We start from the raw sequence: 23,411 nt of genomic DNA on the forward strand, positions 1-23,411 counted from the left end.
TAAAGGAAAGATAAAATGCTTTTATCTTTTTTCATGTAAAGGGACAGAGATGGCAGTTTGGGCAGTGGTGTGCTCTTCCTGCCAAATGTGGGAGATCAGGGAGCAGTCTAGTATCCCTGACAACTATGTCTGCAGGAAGTGTGACCAGCTGCAGCTGCTCACAGACTGCATTGCTCAGTTGTTAGACACACAGAGGAGCACACAGAGAGTGTGATGGACACTAGTTACAGGGAGGTGGTCACATCACCAGTTCAGTCAGGTAGATGTGTGACCATGAGGAGACGCAGGCAGGTAGTGCAGGAATCTGCTGTGGCTGTTCCGCTCACTAATATACCCTTTTGGACACTACTGGGGGGATAGCCTCTCAAGGGAGTATAACAGCAGCAGCCAAGCCTGTGGCACAATAACTGGCTCTGCTTTAAGGCAGGCTTGACCAAGATCCAAGTGAGCAACAGTGGTCGGAGACTCCTTAGTTGGGGGCACAATCAGGTGTTTCTGTGGCTGCCTTTGAGTCTCCAGTATGGTATGTTGCATTCCTGCTGCCAGGGTCAAGGATGTCTCTGAATGATTGCATGAAATTCTTAAGGCGAAGGGTAAGCAGTCAGAGGTCATTGTGCACATTGGTACCAAAGACATAGTTAGAAAAAGGGATGAGGTCCTTTGGAGGGCATACAGGGAGTTAGGAAAGAGGCCAAAACGCAAGATCTCGAGGGTAGTAATCTCTGGGTTACTGCCAGTGCCACGTGCTAATGAGGCAAGGAATAGAAAGATAAGACAGATGAATGCATGGCTAAACAGCTGGTGCAGGGGGCACAGTTTCAAGTTCTTGGATCGATGGGATGTTTTCTGGGGTAGGGATGACCTGTACAAGAGGGGCAGTTTACACCTAAGCTGAAGGGGAACCAATATCCTCACAGGGAGGTTTGCTATTTCTACTCAGGAGGGTTTAAATTAGAATATCTGGGTGGTGGGAACCAGAGCAGCAGTCAGTAGCAGAGGGATTGAGGGGAATGTGGATGTCAGGACCAGTAAATTAGAATGGAAAGACAGGCAGAGACTGGCAAATGAACACAATGGTACTAATGGTCTGAGTATATTTATTTCAATGTAAGTGTATTACACATAAGGCAGATGAGCTTACAGCCTGGATCAGTACATGGGACTATAATGTTGTGGCCATTACAGAGAGTTGTGTGAGAAAGGGACAGGACTGGGGGCAGTTCAGATTTACATTGAGTTCCAGAGTTTCATTGTTTTAGACGAGATAGAGAAGAAGGTAAAAGAGATGGAGTAGTTGCTTTATTAATCAGGGAGATCGCTTTGTCTATGTCCAGAGAGGACATACTGGGGTGACACAATGGCCCATAGGGCAACGTGGTGACTCAGTGGTTAGCACTGCTACCTCACAGCACCAGGGACACGGGTTCAATTCCAGCTTGGGCAACTGTGCGTGTGGAGTTTGCACATTCTCCTCGTGTCTGCATGGGTTTCCTCCGGTTTCCTCCCGCAATCCAAAAGATGTGCAGGTTAGGTGAATTGGCCATGCTAAATTGCCCATAGTGCTCAGAGATGTATAGGTTAGGGATATTAGTCAGGGCTAAATGTAGAGTAATGGGGACATGGGTCAGGATCGGATGTTCTTCAGAGGGTCAGTCTGGACTTGCTGGGCCAAAGGGTCTGCTTCCACAATGTAGAGATTCTATAATTCTCTATAATGACTGGAGGGTTCATCCACTGATGCAATATGCTCAAAAATAAGATGGGATTATACTCTAGGCCCACCCAACAGCCACTGTGACATTGAGGAACAAATATGTAGTTAGATTATGGAAAGGTGCAATAAAAACAGAGTTGACATAGTGGGTGACTTCAACTTCCCAAATATTGACTGGGACATCTTGAGAGCAAGAGACTTAGACAGGGCAGAATTTGTTAAATATACCCACGAGGGTTTCTTGAAACAGTATGTGGATAGTCCAAGTAGAGGAGGGTCCATACTGGATTTTGTACTGGTTTATGGGCCTGGCCAGATGACTGGTCTTTCAATGGGAGAGCATTTTGGAAACAGTGATCACAACTCCTTAAGTTTTAAGATAGCTATGAATAAGGATACATCAGGATTTTGTGGCAAGTTACTGAATTGAGGGAGTGCACATTATGTCAGTATTAGGCAGGAGCCTGGGAGTGTTAATTGAGAGGAGTTGTTATCAGGCAAGTCCACATTTAACAAGTGGAAAAAGTTTAAAGACCTGCTGATGAGAGTTCAATACCGGCACGTTCCAGTAAAGAGCAAGGAGAAGGATAGCAAAGTAAGGGACTCTTGAATAACAAGGGAGGTTGTGAATTTACTCAAAAGGAAAATAAAAAGAAGCATATGAAAGGTTTAGGAAGCTAAAATTGGACAGGGTCCATGAGGAATATAAAGAGGGCAGGAAACATCTCAAGGAGGGAATTAGGACAGCAACAAACAGCCATGAAATGGCCTTGGCAAGAGAGTTAAAGAGAATCCTCCATATGTACATCAAAAACAAGAGGTAACTAGGGAGGAAGTAGGACCACTCAAGGATAAGGAAGGGAATTTCTGTTTGGAGGTAGAGAATGTGGGTGAGAACCTAAATGAGTACTTTGCATCAGTATTCACCTAGGAGATTGATATGTAGGATAGTGAGATTAGTGTGGAGCATGCTTATACGCTCCGCCATTTTGACAACAAAAAAGAATTGGTGTTGAGTCTCTTGAAGCGCCTTAAGGTGGATAAATCCCCAGGGCCAAATGATAACTAGATTAAAGTGTTGCTGGAAAAGCACAGCAGTTCAGGCAGCATCCGAGGAGCGGGAAAATCAAAGTTTTGGGCAAAGCTCTTCATCAGGAATAGAGGCAGGGTGCCTGCAGAGTGAAGAGATAAATAAGAGCGAGGTCGGGGAGGGGGGGGGGGAGAAAGTAGCATAGTGTACAATAGGTGAGTAGGGGTGGGGATGGAGGTGATAGGTCAGAGAGGAGGGTGGGGAAAGGTAGCAAAGAGTACAATGGGTGAATGGGGGTGGGGATGAAGGTGATAGGTCAGAGAGGAGTGTGGAGTGGATAGGTGTAAAGGAAGATAGGCAGGTAGGACACGTCATGGGGGGGGTGCTGAGCTGGAAGATTGGAGCTGGGGTGAGGTTGGGGAAGGGGAAATGAGGAAACTGTTCAAGTCCACATTGATGCCATGGGATTGAAGTGTTCCGAGGCGGAAGATGAGGCGATCTTCCTCCAGGCGTCAGGTGGTGAGGGAGCGGCGGTGGAGGAGGCCCAGGACCTGCATTTCCTCGGCAGAGTGGGAGGGGGAGTTGAAATGTTGACCCACAGGGCGGTGGGGTTGATTGATGCGGGTGTCCCGGAGATGTTCCTAAAGAGCTCTGCTAAGAGGCATCCAGTCTCCCCAATGTAGAGGAGACAGCATTGAGAGCAACGGATACAATACATGATATTGGTGGATGTGCAGGTAAAACTTTGATGGATGTGGAAGGCTCCTTTGGGGCCTTGGATGGAGGTGAGGGAAGAGGTGTGGCACAGGTTTTGCAATTCCTGTGGTGGCAGGGAAGGGTTCCAGGAAGGGAGGGTGGGTTGTTGCGGGGCGCGGACCTGACCAGGTAGTCACAGAGGGAACGGTCTTTGCGGAATGCGGATATGGGTGGGTAGGGAAATATATCCCTGGTAGTGCGGTCCATTTAGAGATGACAGAACTGTCTTCAGATTATGTGGTTGATGTGAAGGTTGGTAGGGTGGAAGGTGAGCCCCAGGGGGGTTCTGTCCTTGTTACGGTTGGAGGGGTGAGGACTGAGGGCAGTGGTGTGGGCTGTGGATGAGATGCGTTGGAGGGCATCTTTAACCACGTGAGAAGGGAAATTGCGGTCTCTAAAGAAGGAAGCCATCTGGTGTGTTCTGTGGTGGAACTGGTCCTCCTGGGAGCAGATACAGCGGAGGCGGAGGAATTGGGAATATGGGATGGCATTTTTGCAAGAGGCAGGGTGGGAAGAGTTGTAATCCAGGTAGCTATGGGAGTCGGTGGGTTTGTAAAAAATGTCGTTGTCAAGTCTGTCATCATTAATGGAGATGGAGAGGTCCAGGAAGGGGAGGGAGGTGTCAGAGATGTTCCAGTGAAGTTAAGGTCAGGGTGGAATGTGTTGGTGAAGTTGATGAATTGCTTAACCTATTCGCCGTGCTCCCGCGAGGAGGGTGAGCAATTCATCACCTTCATCAACACATTCCACCCCGACTTTCAATTCACCTGGAACATCTCTGACATCTCCCTCCCCTTCCTGAACCTCTCCATCTCCATTAATGATGACTGATTTGACACTGACATTTTTTTTAAAAATCCACCGACTCCCACAGCTACCTGAATTACAACTCTTCCCACCCCACCTCCTACAAAAATGCCATCCCATATTCCCAATTCCTCCGCCTCTGCCGTATCTGCTCCCAGGAGGATCAGTTCCACCACAGAACACACCAGATGGCCTCTTTCTTTAGAGACCACAATTTCCCTTCCCACATGGTTAAAATTGCCCTCTAATGCATCTCATCCACACCCCGAACCTTCACCCTCAAACCCCATCCCTCCAACCGTAACAAGGACAGAACCCCCCCCCCCGGTGCTCACCTTCTACCCTACCAACCTTTGCATAAACATCATCCGAAGACATTTCCACCACCTCCAAACAGTCCCCACCACCAGGGATATGTTTCCCTCCCCACCCATTTCCGCTTTCCACAAAGCCTGTTCCCTCCGTGACTGCCTGGTCAAGTCCGCATCCCCCAACAACTCACCCTCCCTTCCTGGAACCCTCCCCTGCCTCCGCAGGAATTGCAAAACCTACACACACACCTCCTCCCTCACCTCCACCCAAGGCCCCAAAGGAGCCTTCCACATCCATCAAAGTTTTACCTGCACATCCACCAATATCGTTTATTGTATCTGTTGCTCCCGATGCGGTCTCCTCTACATTGGGGAGACTGGACGCCTCCTATAAGAGCACTTTAGGGAACATCTCCGGGATAACCCCACCAACCTGTGGCCCAACATTTCAACTCCCCCTCCCACTCTGCCGAGGACATGCAGGTCCTGGGCCTCCTCCACCGCCGCTCCCTTACCACCCGATGCCTTGAGAAAAAACGCCTCATCTTCCGCCTCGGAACACTTCAACCCCAGGGCATCAATGTGGACGTGGACAGTTTCCTCATTTCCCCTTCCCCAACCTCACCCCAGCTCCAACCTTCCAGTTCAGCACCGCCCTCATGACCTGTACTACCTGCCTATGTTCCCTCCCACCTATCCACTCCACCCTCCTCTCTGACCTATCACCTCCATTCCCCACCCCCATTCACCTATTGTACTCTATGCTACCTTCTCCCCAACCCCACCCCCCTCTCATTTATCTCTCCACTCTGCAGGCACCCTGCCTCTATTCCTGATTAAGGGATTTTGCCCGAAATGTCGATTTTCCTGCTCCTTGGATGCTGCCTGACCTGCTGTGCTTTTCCAGCACTACTTTAATCTAGTCCTTGTTTTTACCAAATGGTAACTATCCCAGGTTATGAAGAGAGGCAAGACAGGAGATTTCTGGGCCTTTACCAAGATCTTTGTATTCTCGCTAACCACTGGAGAGTTCCCTGAGGAGTGGGGAGTAGCTAATGTTGTTCCTCTGTAGAAGAAGGGAAATACGGATAATCCAGGAAACTATAGACAGGTGCTTCTCTCAGCAGTAGTTCAGAAGCTATTGGAGTGAAATTTTAGGGATAGAATTCAGGTGCATTTGGAAAAGCGTGACCTAATTAGAGAGAGTCAGCATGGCTTTGTGTAGGGCAAGTCTTGTCTCACTAATCTGGGTGACATGGTGGCTCAGTGGTTAACACTACTGCCTCACAGCAGCAGGGTCCCAGGTTCAATTCCAACTTCATGTGACTCCCTGTGTGGAGTTTGCATATTCTCCCTGTGTCTGTGTAGGTTTCCTTCCACAGTCCAAAGATGTGCCATGTTAAATTGCCCATAGCGTTAGATACATTAGTCAGAGGGAAATGGATCTGCGTGGGTTACTTTTCGAAGGATCAGTATGGAATTGTTGGGCTGAAGGGCCTGTTTCCATACTGTAGGGAATCTAAAACTTGATTGAATTTTTCGAGCTAGTGACAAAGGTGATCAATGAGGATAGAACAGTGGATGTTGCTTACATGGATTTTAATAAGGTTGTAGACAAAGTTCTCATGGTAGGCTCATCTAGAAGGTTAAGATGCATGGAATCCACAGTGACTTTGCCATGTGGATTCAGAATTGGCTTCCCCACAGAAGGCCAGAGGGTAGTGGTGGAAGGGTGTTTTTCAGGCTGGAGGACTGTGGCCAGTGGTTTTCCGCAGTGATCCATATTGGGACCTTTGCTGTATGAGATATAAATAAATAAATAAACAAACAAACAAATGACGTTGATGAAAATATAGGTGGATGGGTTACTAAGTTTGCAGCCAATACAAAGATCGGTGGAATGGTTGATAGTGTAGAAGGTTGTCAAAGGATAAAACGGGATGTAGGTTAGTTGCAGTTCTGGGCAGAAAAATGGCACATGGAGTTTAATCTGGGTAAGTGTGAGATGCTGCATTTTGAGAGATCAAATGTTAAGGAAAAGAATATAGTTTATGGCAGGACTCTGAACAGCATTGATGTACAGAGGGATCTTGGAGTTCAAGTCAATAGCTCCCTGAAAGTGGCCACGCAAGTAGATAAGGTGGGAAAGAAAGTGTATGGCACACTTGCTTTATGGTTTGGTGAATTAAGTACAAGAGTCAAGACATTATGTTGCAGCTTTATGAGACTTTGGTCAGGCCATACTTAGAGTATTACATTTAATACTGTTCACTACATTGCATGATTTTGGGAGGATGCAGAAGAGGTTTACTAGGATGCTTCCTGGATTGGAGGGTATGAACTATAAGAAGTGGCTAGAAAAACTCTGGTTGTTTTCTCTGGAGTGGTGAAGGCTGAGGGGAGACTATAAAATTATAAGATACATTGATGGGTTGGCAGTCAGAATGTTTTTTGCCAGAATTAAAATGTCTACAATTAGGAGGCATGTATATAAGGTAAGAGGGTGAAAGTTCAAAGGAGATTTGAGGGGCAAGTTTTTTTATCCAGAGAGTGGGAGGAGTCTGAAACATGCTGCCAGAGGTGGAGGCAGATACAGTAGGGATGTTTAAGAGACTTTTCGATAAGTACATGAAAATGCAAGGAATGGATGGATGTGGACTAAGGGCAGGCAGAAGAAATTAGTTTAATTTGGTGTTGTGCTTGGCATAACATTTTGGATAGAAGGGCCTGTTCTTTTGTTGTACAGTTCTATGTTCTACGTTGTATGTTCTATGTTCTAACAACTTTCTAAAATAGGGAGGTGAACGTATGTACTGCATAGCACAACAGGCAGGAGAGGCAGATATTGTGAAAAATATTGGAGAACATTAGAGGGTGACACTGTGGTTAGCACTGCTCACAGTGCCAGGGACACGGGTTCAATTCCACCCTCAGGTGACTACCTGTGTGAAGGTTGCACATTCTCCTTGTGTCTGTGTGGGTTTCCACCCACAGTCCAGTGATGTGCAGGTCAAGCAGATTGGTCATGATAAATTACCCATAGTGTCCAGAGATGTGCTGGTTAGGTGGATTAACCATAGGAAATACCGGGTTACAGGGATAGGGTGGGTGTGGGTAGGATGCTCTTTTGGTGATCAGTGTGGACTTGATGGGCCAAATGGCCTGCTTCCACACTTTCGGGGTTTGGGGCACCAATGGGTTATAGTAAGAAATGTTTACATACCACATTCCACAGCCTCACAATCAATGAAGATATTTTTGAATTTTTGCAAGTGTTGCCATGTAATGAGAAAATAGGGAGTTGAGTTCTATTAGATCTTAAGATAAACCAAGTGGGTTGCAAAATCTATTTAGCTCCTTTATTATTACAGGTGGATTTTTCCATAGACAGTAGCTTGTTTTGAAATCAGTTTAAAAAGCACAGATAGTTAGAGATCTAATTTGTTCCCATTCATACTTTCCTCTTCCACAATTTCTTTGATGACCTCCCATTGAGAAGGACAAAAAAAGTCAAGTTGACCAATGTCTGATCGGCATAGTCTGAAACTTAAGGCCAGATCATTCAGGAGAGATGTTGGGAGGCACCTCTATGCACAAAGACGAGGAGAGATTTGGAAGCCTTTTCCACAAAAGGCTAGATGATTTACTAGTTTTAAATCAGAGATGGATTTTTTTTATTAAGCAAAGTTATTGATGGATAAGGGCCAAAGGAAGGGATTAGGCCACAGATGCGCAATGATCTCAATGAATGACAGGAACAAGATCAAGGAACTGAATGGCCTACTCCTGTTTATTTTTAATGGAGGTGAGGAGTTGATTGACCCAGAAGACATGCTAGACAACCTCAGAGTATCTAGCAACATGTGTAGACTGCAAAATGGAGATAGCTTGCTGGAGTTCTCTGCCAGTTTCAGAACCCTAACACTGGAGACAAATGGGGCTCTGAGGCCTACGCTTGCCGACATTGGAAATGGCTCAGTGATTTTGGTGAAGGCTAACTCTTAATTAGCCAGCTCCAGTCTAAACATCTACTTAATAATAGACGATCTGTTCCTGACATCATGGCCCCAATCAGAGGGTCAGTAGCTCTGATACCTCAACAGACCCACCACCAGGAGATATGGGAAACTACTGACCAAAGTGTGAAGTGCTTTGCAATGAATGAATGAATGAATGATTTTGTTGTCACATATACCCAGGAAGGTACAGTTAAAAATGTTCTGTCACCACAATCCAGTGTCAATTTGAATCACAAAAAGAATAAAGGGAAATTACTGAAATAGAGTTCATCTCTTCTGGCGATCAAATTGGATCTCAAGCACAGCTCCAGGGCTTCTGCAAGGGCTCAAGGAGTCCCTGCTCCAGAGACAGTGATGACAACAATGGTGGAGGTTCCTTGTAAAAATTAAGTGAAAATATTAAAAGAAAATATTCCAGGGGGCTGGAGACCAAATCAATTAATGAAATAATTGTTCCGGGAAGCTAGGGAGGCCAAAGTTCAGGATGAGTTTAGGCTGCATGAGTTATATTTCCACAAGTGTTGCTGATTTTTCCCACCACCCCCTCTAAAAGTCCCCTCACCCACTGGACGCCCAGCCTCTCACTTTTTGATTTGAACACGGAAGTTGACTGCCACATCCAGGGAATGGGCAGCCAATCCGCATACAGGCCTGTATCCTGCCAGACACGTCCCAGTTGGGTAGACAACATCTGGGAGTCATCCTCATTTAGATCATTCAGTTCCCAGAATTCCGCTAATCCCAAAGACATTTTTGACTGTTACTTTTATTCACTCATAATTTGAGGACATTACTGACCAGGCCAGTACTTACTGCCAATCCATAATTATCCAGAGGGGAATTAAGGGTCAACCACATTGCTGTGGGTCTGGAGTCACATGTAGGCCCAACAAGGTGAGGAAGTTTCCTTCCCTGAAAGGATAGTAGTGAACCAGATGGATTTTATCCCCCCACTGATTGGCATTGGATTCATGGTCATCATTTGACCCTTAATTCCAGATTTCTAAGGATTTCATATTCGATCGTCTGCCACAGCAGGATCCGAACCCAAATCCACTCCAAATATTCCCTGCATCTTTAGATTAATAGTCGGCGATAATAGCACTAGGCCAGCACATCCCTGAGTGCAGATGAAGACTACTTCCAAGTGTTATTCCTCCTTCTTACAAATTAACCACACACTTCAAATGTCAATTGAGAAGAAATATTCAATATCCATGTACTGCTACCACTGGGTCAATAAAACAACTTCATTTCAATATTTCCAGAAAGGAGAAAGCTATCCAAGTTCTCCAAGCAAAATCTAATTTTCTTTTATTGCAGCAGAAATATAACTTTCGTCCTGAAGGGCACATCTCTGGTAATGTCTTCTCCTCTTGTGCCTGCAATTGTCCCCAGTGTGTCCCTAGATACCAGTCATGGATCTTCCTATAATTGTGCTACACACTGCGTCTCAAAAGTTAGTTTCAAAGCAATACTGGCAAAAAAAAAAGCAAAAATGCTAACCAAACAAGCCACAGGAGCTAAGGAAATTTACAAAATGCAGAGATTAGCTTCAAAGCAGAAAACCACAGTCTGATATACAAGAAGAAAGAGTATTATGGTTTTGAAATATAGTGCAATTATATGTCAATTAAATTAAAAGAGCATTGCTGTCTCTTTAATCACTTCACAATATTGAAGAGTTAATTTTATTTGCCTAGTAAAAATCTTTATATTACTTCAAACCCTTTCAACAATTCAAACTATCAGATGAAGAGGTTCACTTGGCAAAAGTGAGCAGATACAATATATTATGTATAAGACATGACTTATTTTTGACGTGCTGTTGTGTATCTTCGATAATTCAATGAAGGGTCTGCCAGCTTTATGTGACATTAAGGGGAAAGAGGCATCAACTGTGGGATAACGTCACTGGACAAGTTACCTGCAGGATTATGATACAAGAGCATGGGTTCAAATTCCATCAGGGCAGATGAATTCAGTAAAAGCTGAGAAGTAAAAGCTGCCATAATCATAACCATTATTAATTGTTCCATCTGGTTCACCAATGTCCTTTAGAAAAGGAAACTGCCATTATTACTTAGCCTGGCCTTGAAGTGACTCCAGACCCATAGCAACATGTTTGACTCTTACTCAACAAATGTAGCCCCAGCTAGTAATACCTACTTATCTTTAACATATGCTTTAAAACAGCTCAATTTTTTAACCATAATACAGGCATTGCAACAAGTTCATAAATTTGTAGAAATTACATTGGTGTCTAATTACTGTAATCCAATTCATAATGAAAAAAACACTGTTTCTATTGCCGGTTGACTCCACCACCACATATAATGCTACAAATGCAGAATAATATGGATGCTAGAAGTCTGAGAAACAGACAGAAAATGCTGGAATTACATAGCAAATCAGGCAGCAACTAAGGAGAAATCAACAGAGTGAATGTTTTAATTTTTACTGCTCAAGAAGACAGTATTGATTGGTTGGCAATAGACTTTCATTGGTCGAGTTGTTGCCAAGGAGAATGTGCCAGAGAACAGTTAACTGGCAAGCTTTTGTTTAAGCTAAAACAGGTGAGTCAGATTGGATTGATCAAGGTGTTGCCATGGGGAACGCAGCAGGAAATAGCTGAACCCCAATCTTTTGGTGAGTTGGAGAATACACAATGCATGGATATATTGTTTCTGTTTGCAAAAGACAGGGTCCCTCTTGTGAAGAAATGTAACTTTTAGCATGTATGAACCACACTGCAAACCTGACAAGTAATTTTAGGATGGTTGTTTGTGTAATTAATAGCACAAATGATATTTTTAATGTGACTCTAAATGTCCAATTGCAGAATCATACTTAATGTTTGGACATTATGTTCTGTTGTTTGCAAATATTGGCTGGTTGAGTACATTGGTTAACCTAATGTTGTGAACATTTGAAGGAACATGCTATTTGATACAAGTCATCCCCATCGTTGAGATATATAGTGTACATGACATGCATCACACAGGCAATGAAATTCATATACACAATGTACATCTTTCTGGCATTCCTGCGATTCAGTCCTGATGCAAAGAAGATGAAAAGCTTTGATGGCATATCACATTTATCAGAAATATTAAAGGAATGGAACATTTCAAAGTGTCTTGCAGGAGAATTAAAAACACATATAACATCAAGTCACATAAGGGGATTTTAGGCCAGACGACAAAAGGCTTAGTTAAAGAGGTTGGTTTTACTGGGTATCTTAAAAGGAGGGAAGTGAGAAAGCTTTATGCAGCATATTCCAGAGGTAAGGGCTTAAACAACTGAAGGCATCACCACAAATGGTGAAGCGATTAAGAGAAATCATAGTTAACACTTTGGATCCGATGACCCTTCTTCAGAACCTCATTGTCATCGGTCCCAAAATGTTAACTCAGATTTCTCTTCATAGATGCTGCCAGATCTGCTGAGCATTTCCAGCAATTTCTGGTTTTGTTTCTGATTTATAGCAGTTGTAGTTCTTTCAGTTTTTATTTTGTGAAGCAACTGAGATTAGGGAAGTGCAGTAGAACAGAATTTTAGGAACACAGATATATCAGAGGTTCATGGGATTGTGGCAGAATACAGAGATATGATGGAGTGATGCCATGGAATGTTTTGAAATCAAGGATAAGTGGATTAAAATCAAGACCATGCTTAACTTGAAGTCAATGGAAAGGTATAAGGTAAACCAAACAGCAGAGGTTTGGATGATCTCAAGTTTAAGAAATAGCACCAGGAATATGTCATTCAGCCCCTCACACTGCCTGGCCATCACATACGATAATATGAGGCCATACTAAGTTCCCACAGTGTCCTGGGATGTGCAGGCCAGGTGGGTTAGCCATGGTAAATAGGGGTTATGGTGTTATTGTAGGGTCGGGGCTGGGTAGAATGCTCTTCAAAGGGTCGGTACAGACTCAACAGGCTGAATGTCCTCTTTCAGCACTGAAGGATTCTATGATTCTGTGATCTATGACTCCGCCCCTACAGCTCTCTGCAGAAAGGCATTCCAAAGACTTACAATCCTCTGAAAAAAGAAATTTCTCCTTATCTCAGTCTTAAATTGGTGCACCTCATTTCTGAGACTAAAGCCTTTGGTACGAGACTCTCCCATTGCAGCATTTACCCTTTGAAGCCCTTTAAGAATCCTTTGTGTTTCAATCAGGTCACCTCTCTGAACTCCAATGAGTAGAGTTCCAACCTGTTCAACCTTTGTTCATAAGACTACCCTTCCATACTGCTTAAAAATGGTAGAATATGGGAGACTATCTAGCCGTGCATTAGACTTATTGAGTATAGAGGTTTCAGAAACCAAGGAGCTGAGGCAGGGCCAAATGCAAACAACATTGCAAAATTGGAAATAGATGGCTTTAGTGTTGACATGAACATAGTCAGAACCTCATCTCAGGATCAAATGTCATGTCGAGATTGCCAGTAGACAACTTAATTTCAGACCGCAGCCAGGGAGATGGATGGTGTCATTAACAAGAGACTGGATTTTGGATTGGAGCAGATAAACAATAAATTCAGTTTCCTCATTTTAAATTAGAGAAAGTGTCTGTTCCCACCAAGGTGACTAACAGATTTACAGTCTGATAGTTTGCAACAGTTCAGGAATTCAGGATAGTTGGATAGGTGGAGGTGGGTGTCACCAGCATATAAGTGAAACCTGACATTGTGCGGTCAAATTATGTTGTCATATGCAGAGTGCGGATAGAAAATCAGACAGGGTCCTGGGATGGATCCCTAAAGGACAGCGTAAGTGAAGGAACATGAAAAGAATCCATTGTGAATGATTCTACGGCTACAATTTAATCAATAAGAATGAGGCCCAGTGAGAGCAAACCCACCCAATGTGATGATAGTGGAGGAGGATCATGTGGTTGTTATGACATGGGGTAAACACCTCTGCTAATGTAAACTGACACACAGAGAAGCTCACCTCATACTGTAATCTGTTAAATTTTGAGAGGTAAAGAACTATCCCAGATTTCACTATTTAAAGTAAAAATTAACAATTTTATTCTTTAAGTCCAACAGAGGACATTCAAACCACAACTATTTACAACTTCTTTCTTTTAAACCTATCTTTTACCTCCCACTCTACAACATTGGTCCGATAAATTCCCTCTTTAATTTACGGCAAATCAAATTCAAACCCAGTTGTTGTCATCAGATGTTGAACTTTCTCTGTAGATTTCTTTGGGTTGGCTTTAGTCTTCTGCAGTACAAATTTCTTAATGTGCTCTCTTTCAGAGAGCTATTCTGCTGGAAATCTTTAATTGTGTGTGTTCTTTGCTGTTCTCTCCTTAACTGTTCAAAATGTCCAGTTTTATCCTCCAAAACATTGGATAATTTCATTGGTTTGATGTCATCCCAAGCGGTAAAATTCAAATTTGATTGGATTTTGGTCTCTGGGGCATAGTTCAAACTGATGGGCCGAATTTGATTTTGTTTTTGTACCATGGTAACATAACACCAGCTTTTTGTGTCAACCAAATGTTGCATTTTTAAATTGCTCAGCACACTCTGTGTTTTCAGTCCTTGCCAGGTTTCACTGTCTCTTAAAGTTACATTACACCTTGATAACAGTGGTCAACTGTATTAATGAGAAATCAAGAAGATTGAGGAAGGCACATCAGAGCTTACTGTGATCTACAACTACATTATGTGATTCTTTTATGTTTTTGGCCTTATAGCATGCTCCTCTGGGATCACTCCACTTACCCAACTTTTATTGCATCTTCAATTTTAAATGCTCTAACAGTAAATGCATTTGTGCTTCAGCTTTTTCAACACTACATTTCATTTTGTGTGTTCTCTACCTCTATCTATTTCTAATTCTTATTCAAACCAACCCTTTTGGCCAAGTATCCTCAAGTCATAGAATTTAAACAACAAGGGAAAGAGGCCCTTCAACCCATTGCATCCATGCTGTTCAGCAAAATCCGATTAGTCAATCCCATTTTCCAGCACTTTGCTTGTAATTTTGTGAGTTATGACCTTTCAAGTGTTTAACTCAAATGTTGGGCAGTTGGTTTGCAATGCAGAGTGATGTCATCAAAACCCACATGGCCATTTTAGACTCTCATTTTCAATGACTCCCTTCTCCTGAAGTGTGGTGACCCTCAGCTTAAGCCCCCACTAGCTGTGTCTCCCTAATAAGAGAGTAGCCCTATGGTGTGGTAAGACTAAAACAACTTAAATAGTTGTTTTAAATAGTTCTTAAATGTTTTGAGAGTTCTTGCCTCTCCCATCCTTAAGGTAATGAATTCCAGATACCCACAATGTTCTGGTGAATATCTTTTCCCTCAAATCCTCTCTAATTCTTCTGCTCCTTGCTTAAAAATGTGCCCTCTGCTTATTGATCCCTTAATTAAGGGGAAATGTTTCTCATTATGTACACTGTCTATGCCCTCAGAACTTTGTACACTTCAATCAAAAGGGTGACACAGTGGCTAGCACCGCTGCCTCACAGCGCCAGGGACCTGAGTTTGATTCATGCCTTGGGCGACTGTCTGTGGAGTTTGCACAGTCTTTCTGTGTCTGCGTGGGCTTCCTCCGGGTGCTCCGGTTTCCTCCCACATTGCAAAGGATGTGCAGGTCACATGAATTGGCCAAGCTAAATTGTCCATAGTGTTCTGTGCATTAGTCAGTGGTAAATGTAAGAAATTGAGTCTGGGTAGGTTACTCTTCAGAGGGTCAGTGTTGACTTGTTTGGCTAAAGAGCCTGTTTCCTCACTGTAGGGAATCTAATATCTAAAATATCCATCAAATTCCCCATTAACCTTCTCTGCTCTCAAGAAAATAACACAGTCAATTTATTCTGTCTTCATAGCTGAAGTGCTCCAGCCCAGGCAACATTGTGGTGATTATCTTTGACGCCTCCAGTGTTATCACATCCTTTATAATGTGGCAACCAAAACTGCATACAGTTCTCCAGCTGTGGCTTAACTGATACTAAACGCATCTCGACCATATTCAACTATGCCTTGTGTAATAAAGGCAGGTATTCCATATGTATTCTTCAGTACCTCTCCTGGTGCCTTTGAAGACCTATGGACACACACACACCAACGTACATAAGAGCATAAAAACATAAGAAATAGGAACAGGAGTTGGTCATCTGGCCCATCGTGCCTGCTCAGCCATTCAATAAGATCATGGCTGATCTTTTCATGGACTCAGAACCACTTACGCACCTAATCAGTATGACCTTTAATGCCTTTAATGTTCAAAAATCTATCTATCTTTGTCTTAAAAACATTCAATGATGTCACCTCAACTACCTCACTGGGCAGGGAATTCCACAGATTCAGAACCCTTCGGGTGAAGAAGTTCCTTCTTAACTCAGTCCGAAATCTGGTCCCCCTTATATTGACGCTATGTTCCCTAGTTCTAATTTCACCCACCAGTGGGAAAAAACCTCCCTGCTTCTATCTTATCTATTCCCTTTATAAGTTTCTGTAAGATTCCCCCTCCTTCTTCTAAATTCCGATGAATATAGTCCCAGTCTAATCAAGCTCTCCTCATAAGCCAATCCGTTCCGACCCTTTATGGTTCTTGTTCAATGCTTTTGAGGACTTGGCTGTGTGTGACTCACTGTCAACTGGTAATGCTCCTGTGAAGTAACTTGAAATGTTTGTCTGTATTAAAAGTGCTTGATAGATGCAAGTTGTTAAGTTGCATGAACTCAGATGACAAAAGTCATAAGCAATAAAGATATTTAATGCCACCAATAAATCGTTCAAACTAAGATCATCCTGACAGAGGTTCAATAAAATACTAGCCTGTCTGAAGAACTTCTTTTTTATTCATAACTTGGAGACTTAAAGAAGGCAAAAGCAATTATTCTGTGGACCAGTTCAGATTTGTGACCACAGACTCCAGAAAAAGTGTTGCTATTATTCAGAAATATAAACCTTAATCTATAAACTGTTAGAAGATAATGCTTTGTGTGACAACCAATTTGTGTGATACGTTTGTGAAGAGGTTCAGTATCATATTGCACAAAACTAATTTTATGCTTACCTTTCATTCTATTATTTTTATCATTGGCTTTAGGATAAATTATGATTGTAAAGCTCCTTGTGAGTCAAATGGAAAAAGTTAAAATCAATAATGTCATTTCATCACTGTTCATCACATGTAGCAAAATGCCTTTGGTTCTTTTCAGCTCAATAAAAAAATATTAGTCACTTCCAATTCTATGTTCAACTGGCGTCTTTCCGACATAGGTCAAATGATCTGTGATATTTCTGTCCAGGCAACTGCCTTGTCTGTATTTAAAGAGAGAATTGTAAGAATTTTCAGTAACACGAATGATCTATTGGCAGATAGAAAGTGGTTTTAGTTCCTATTATACCCCATACTGCAACAGAAAACAAGGACAGTCAGGACAAATTTCATTAGAAGAGCCCTGTCCAGTCTGTATTTGGCATTGCCATGATGATTTCCGAGATTTCAATGATGGCTGTCTGAAACAAGCATCAGGCGCCTTCCTTATGGACAGATCTATGTTGTATCCCTTGAAGAAAACCACATAGTGCCATAGGAAGGATAAGATCTGTTCAGTCAGCATTTCATGGTCACAATGCAACAAAATCAGATGTCCAGCAACCTCAACCAAAAATGTTATTTTCTTTTCAAACACTGAGCTTACTGTTGAGCTGCCAGTGCCCTCTTGGCCCCACCCTCTTTTTCTGTGAACCTAATCTCTTTCACTCTTACCCCTTCCCACCAAGGTTTAGCTGAAAGCCACTGCTTCAAAGACAGATGATCCAAATGGTAACATGCTCATTGAAACAGTTAGCTCCATGGGCAAGACAAGGATTGGTGCTTGTCACCATATTGAGGCCTCGGCCCAATTTTCATCAATCTTTCATTCCCCCCAGTTTGTGCACATTTTGGATATTGAGAGCAGGTTTGGTCATGGAGAATTGACTATGGTGAAGTTCGAACTCATAGTATCAACAAAGACTTTGCTTTTTGATCAAGCAAGCATTTCTCCTCATCTAGTAACATATTTATTAATCCCCAAGGTCCAATTCACACCTGAACCAATTTGTGCAATTTATTTCCCTACATGTTCCACAGAATATAATTGCATTACCTTCATTACATAGAATCTGTAATGCCTTTTGGTTGATTTTTCTTCTTGTAGTGCACTTTTTATCTTAACTCATGTTTGAACTCTTGTAGTAGCTTGATTACATTCATAAAGTTAAATGATCGTAGAATCCTTACAATGTGGAAGCAGGTCCTTCGACCCAACAAGACCACACTGATATTCCGAAGTGTATCGCAGCCAAACCCAACCCTCTACATTTACTCCGATTAATGAACCTAACCTACACATCCCTGAACACTATGAAAAATTTTGCACAGCCAATTCACCTAACCTGCACATCTTTGGATTGTGGGAGGTAACCAGAGCACCCAGAGAAAACTCACACAGACTCGGGAAGAATGTGCAGACTCCACACAGACAGTCTCTGGAAGCTGGAGTCAAACCCAGTCCCTGGCACTGTGAGGCAGCAGTGCTAACCACTGAGCCACCATGTTGTCCCATGTTGATAATTTATAATAAATTGGCTCCACTAAACGACATTCAAAACCATAGATTGCACTTGGAACATGAGAGACTCATATGTTGGCACAGTGACATTTGTTACTAGTTAATCAAGATAAATGGTGCTTTATAATGCAAAGGTTCTGAATGAGTTGATGCCACAGTTGTATTAGTTTCAACTAATCTAATGATGTTACAGTCTTCAGTTGGAGAAACAATTGGTCTTACGTGACGTCCTGATGGAAACTGATGTGATATACCTGGCTCCTAATTATTCACATTATTTCTCACAAGTTAATGTTAAATGTACATATTGCTATTATGTAATTAGCCATTTTTAAATGTTAGGCAAGTACCTTTTCTTGTTAAGACTCTCTTGTGGTGCATCTTTTAGCACTGATAATCAGATATGCCTGCAGGTTCAGCATAGAAACAAAATTTGTAAGATGATCTTTTGACACAGCGACAGTGGGTCCCTCACCTCTGGACCCGAAGTATTGTAGTCAAGTCCTACCTGTCCTAGAAATGACCCTGACCAAGTCAGTTAAAAATATCCAAAAAGCAAATTGGTCCCACCAAGTACTTTCTAATTTATTTATTTCAGAAAGGTAGAAAATTTGATTGATGAAGGACTTATGCCTGAAACATCAATTCTCCTGCTCCTTGGATGCCGCCTGACCTGCTGTGCATCTCCAGCACCACACTGTCAACTATGATCTCCAGCATCTGTAGTCCTTACTTTCTCCTAGCAATACTGAATTGCCCCAAATACATGCAACTAGAATTTCATAACCAAAATATTGACAAACAGAGCATAGATGATTTTTAAGTATAACAGCGTGGTCCAAATAATTTTATAATTCCTTAAAGCACAGTTGCAGTGTTATCATGGTTGCACTGTGGAAAACACCAAACTCCAATGATAATGTCCAGATAATTTGCTTGGTGAAAGCAATTAATTTGACTGCTTCCCAGTTCTTGTTTGAGGTTATGGCATGCAATATTTTACATCCACCTGACAAATCAATATGTCTCAGTTTGATATCATATCCAAAGGATGACACCTCTTGACCATAACACCATCAGACTATAAGAAATAGGAGCAGAATTAAGACATTTGGCCCATTGAGTCTGCTCCACCAATTGATCATGACTGATATGTGTGGTTAACCCCATTCTCCTGCTTTCTCCCTATAACCTTTGATCCCCCATGAATCAAGAACCGATCTATCTCTGTGTTAAATACACTCAATGACTTGACCGCCGCAGCTCTCTGTGGCAATGAGTCCCACAGATCCACTACCCTCTGACTGAAGTAATTCCTGCTCATCTTAGTTCTAAAGGGTGAGGCTATGTTCTTGGGAAGTAGCCTTTGTTATTAATGGAACATTTTTTCCATGCCCACTTCACACCTCTTGGCAATGCAGCCTTCCTGTGCTTTAGCAATGAAGCATCAGTTTTGTTTGCACTCAAAACCTGGGAGAGGACCTCAACCCAAAGTCTGTTGATTCTGAGGCAGGAGATTCTAAGGCTACGACAAAGCTACAGAAAGCATCTGAGCTGACACTCATGCTGTACTGAGGAATATCTGTAGAAGGAACTATCATTTAGTTGAGCCATGAATCAAAGACCCAGATCAACTGATTCTGAATTCTGAGTGTGCCTCATCATATGCAAACATTACAGTAAGAACTGAACTTCAAAGTAATTGGTTGTGCTATGGGGTTTTTTTTTCACTCTTTTCAGATAGTAATGTTTATCAATATCCATGGTTTATAGGAGCTAGTTGGTCCACGTCCAATGTAATTACTGGAGACAGAAAAATCAATATAGATACCCAATGATATTGAGAGATGTCATCAAGGAAACAGGTGTTAGCAAATAGGAAGTGGTCCTAAAATCTTTCTTTCAAATACTTGGGTGACACGGTGGCTCAGTGGTTAGCACTGCTGCCTCATAGCATGAAGGACCCAGGTTCAATTCCTGCCTCGGGTGACTGCCTGTGTGGAGTTTGCACATTCTCCCTGTGTCTGTCTGGGTTAATTCTGGTTTCCTCCCACAATCCAAAGATGTGCAGGTCAGGTGAATTGGCCATGCTAAGTTGCCCAGAGTGTTAGGTGCATTAGTCAAAGGGGAATGGGTCTGGGTGGGTACTCCTCAGAGGGTTGGTGTGGACTTGTTGGGTCGAAGTGCCTGTTTCCACACTCTAGGGAAGCTAATCTAATCACTTGGTAATTAAGGCGAGCTTACAAAATGCAATGTTCACTTATTGATTTGCAACTTTTCAAGTGAACTATTATATTTCTTTCTCATGAATGATGTTATCTCATCTCTTATCAAGGATTGTTAGAAGCTTGTATAGAAATTGCAAAGAAAGCAATAAAGGAACTAAAGTGGAAAAATCCACCAAACTGAAAATTAAAACTCATGTCCAGAACAGAATTAAAAATGCTTCAGAATGAGTTCAAGGCTATAATGTTCAAATAATTTATTCTTTTCCAAGTGATAAAAAGATCAATAATTAAAATGAATTCTTTCATTTGTCTTTTATTTTTAGATTATTGGGTGTAAAAGAAAATGCTGCAGGCATTAAGGTATCATCGAGTCACTGATGCTGAATACCACACACATTTAAATTTAATTACTGTCAGTGGTAAGTTGTCATCTAATCAGATGTTAGGTGTTAAATGGCTGCAGTTCTGTTTTTCAATGAAACTCTGAAAATAGAAAAGTAATTTGTTGTTGTTTTTAAAAATAAATATCATAGAACTCCTTTGAAAGATCAGAGTAGTCTGCCATCTGGTATGGTTCCTTCCTTGGCCTACGCCAGTTAATTGCTACTGGGGAATTACAGAAACCAGATTCTCTTCCTAAATTGCTGTCTCGTTACCTCTGCTGGAGAGCACATGTGCACATGAACATGTGAAGTGTAGGCAGAACTAGACTCAGCTGTGATCCACAGTTTGGCAGCACTGACTGCAGAGTTCACACTTGAATGGCCACTTGCTCACTCACACCTCTGAGAACACAGCCTTGGCTGAGATGTGGGAACAGATTGTCTGTCCAAGGCGCTGGCTGCAGGTCTTGGTAGAAGCAGAACCAAAATGCAGTGACATTTTGACATGCCAAATCAGCAACATTGTTTTGAACATGTCTCTCAGAAGAAGAGGGAATGATTTAATTAAAATTAATTAAGAAGAAGGGTTGTGCAAAACAAAACTATTAGCAGTGCTACGTCTCATTATAAAGAAGGATATTAAAATATGAAGGAGATTTTCAAATGGTCATTTAACAAATTTTAACCAAATAGTTTTATCATAAAACTGCAGAATATTTCTTGTTATTTAACGCCATTAGCAAGGTGAAAGATTTCTAGTTATTGTATTAAGGTTTGATTTGTGATTCAAAATGAAAATGTTTCAGCTAGCGGTTTTATCGAGAAGGATAATAGGTCACCTGAACAACAAAAAAGTGGGACAGACCATGAGATAAAGCAAGATTAAAGGCAAAGTTCTGCAGATGCTGGGAATCTGAAACCAACACAGGGAATCCTGGAGAAACTCAGCAGGTTTGGAAGCATCTTTGGAGAGAGAAACAGAATTGACATTTCAAATCCAGTATAACTGACGTTTTTCAGATAAAGGAAGAAATAACGGTTTAATTTTAGTAATGGTGAATTTTAAATGTAAATAGTATTGATGATATGAAGAGGAGAAAGTGAGGACTGCAGGTGCTGGAGATCAGAGCTGAAAATGTGTTGCTGGAAAAGCGCAGCAGGTCAGGCAGCATCCAAGGAACAGGAGAATCGACGTTGGTTCCTGAAGAAGGGCTTATGCCCGAAACGTCAATTCTCCTGCTCCTTGGATGCTGCCTGACCTGCTGCGCTTTTCCAGCAACACATTTTCAGCTGATGATGTGAAGAGTCTCACCATTTTTAAAGTTATAGAGCCATTGAGACATACAGCACGGAAACAGACTCTTCAGTCCAACTTGTCGAAGCCAACTGGAAATCCTACATAAATCTAATCCCATCTAGGTTTGTTGGAAAGTTTGAGTAGGAAATATACTTGCACTCTCTAATAAGAAGAATGAACAACTTTTAGGATGTTAAACTTAAGAGTTTCGGGAAAGCATGAAATGGAAGTTGAAAGATATTCATTAGAAAATTTTGTCAGGAGAGACAACAAGAGTTGTTAAGATTGAACATTTGCATTTTCACTAGTTCCATTAAAGTAACCCAAATGCAGATAGTATATCATTGACTTACAATTAGGCTGTGTATGTTATAAAAACATAAAGACACACTTCGTAAGGACAGTAGTTCCCTAATGCTTTCTCCATAATAATCAGTTGACATCCTTTTCTCATGCAGTTTAAATTGTTGCTCCTTTTGAAATTTGACATTCTTATATGTGTCCTGAGGAGTGCGAGATGAAAAAATTTGACAATCTGACTCCTCTTTTAACAATATTCAAGACAGAAAAAGCAATAGTGATAGGTGTTCCAATAGTTAAAGGAACAAAGAGGCATTGTTATAACTGCATATGTAAATCCAGGTTAATGCATTGCCATCGGTGGCAAAGTCAAGGATGTCAGTGAATGGCTGCACAGCACCTGACGTGTGAGAGTGAACTACAAGTGATTGTAATGATATAGAGACCAATGGCATTCATAGAAAGAGGGGTACGGTCCTGCTGTTAGAATTTAGGGAGTTAGATTAGATTAGAGATTACATTAGTGTGGAAACAGGCCCTTCGGCCCAGCAAGTCCACACCGACTCACCGAAGCACAACCCACCCATACCCCTACATTTACCCCTTACCTAACACTATGGGCAATTTAGCATGGCCAATTCACCTGACCTGCACATCGTTGGACTGTGGGAGGAAACCCATGCAGACACGGGGAGAACGTGCAAACTCCACACAGTCAGTCACCTGAGGCGGGAATTGAACCCGGGTCTCTGGCGCTGTGAGGCAGCAGTGCTAACCACTGTGCCACCGTGCTGCCCACTACACCGTGCCGCCCACGAGATAGAATGTAAGCAAGCATGACCTCAAAAGAAATCAACTCTGGATTACAGCTGGTTGTAACCGCAAGTAAATATAGAAATAATATAGAAACTTGGGGACAGGAGGGAGGGTTGTTGGATATTGAGATTATTTCTCATGAGGCGTAGAGT

This window comes from Chiloscyllium punctatum, chromosome 10 (assembly GCF_047496795.1).
Source record: "Chiloscyllium punctatum isolate Juve2018m chromosome 10, sChiPun1.3, whole genome shotgun sequence".
NCBI lineage: Eukaryota > Metazoa > Chordata > Chondrichthyes > Orectolobiformes > Hemiscylliidae > Chiloscyllium > Chiloscyllium punctatum.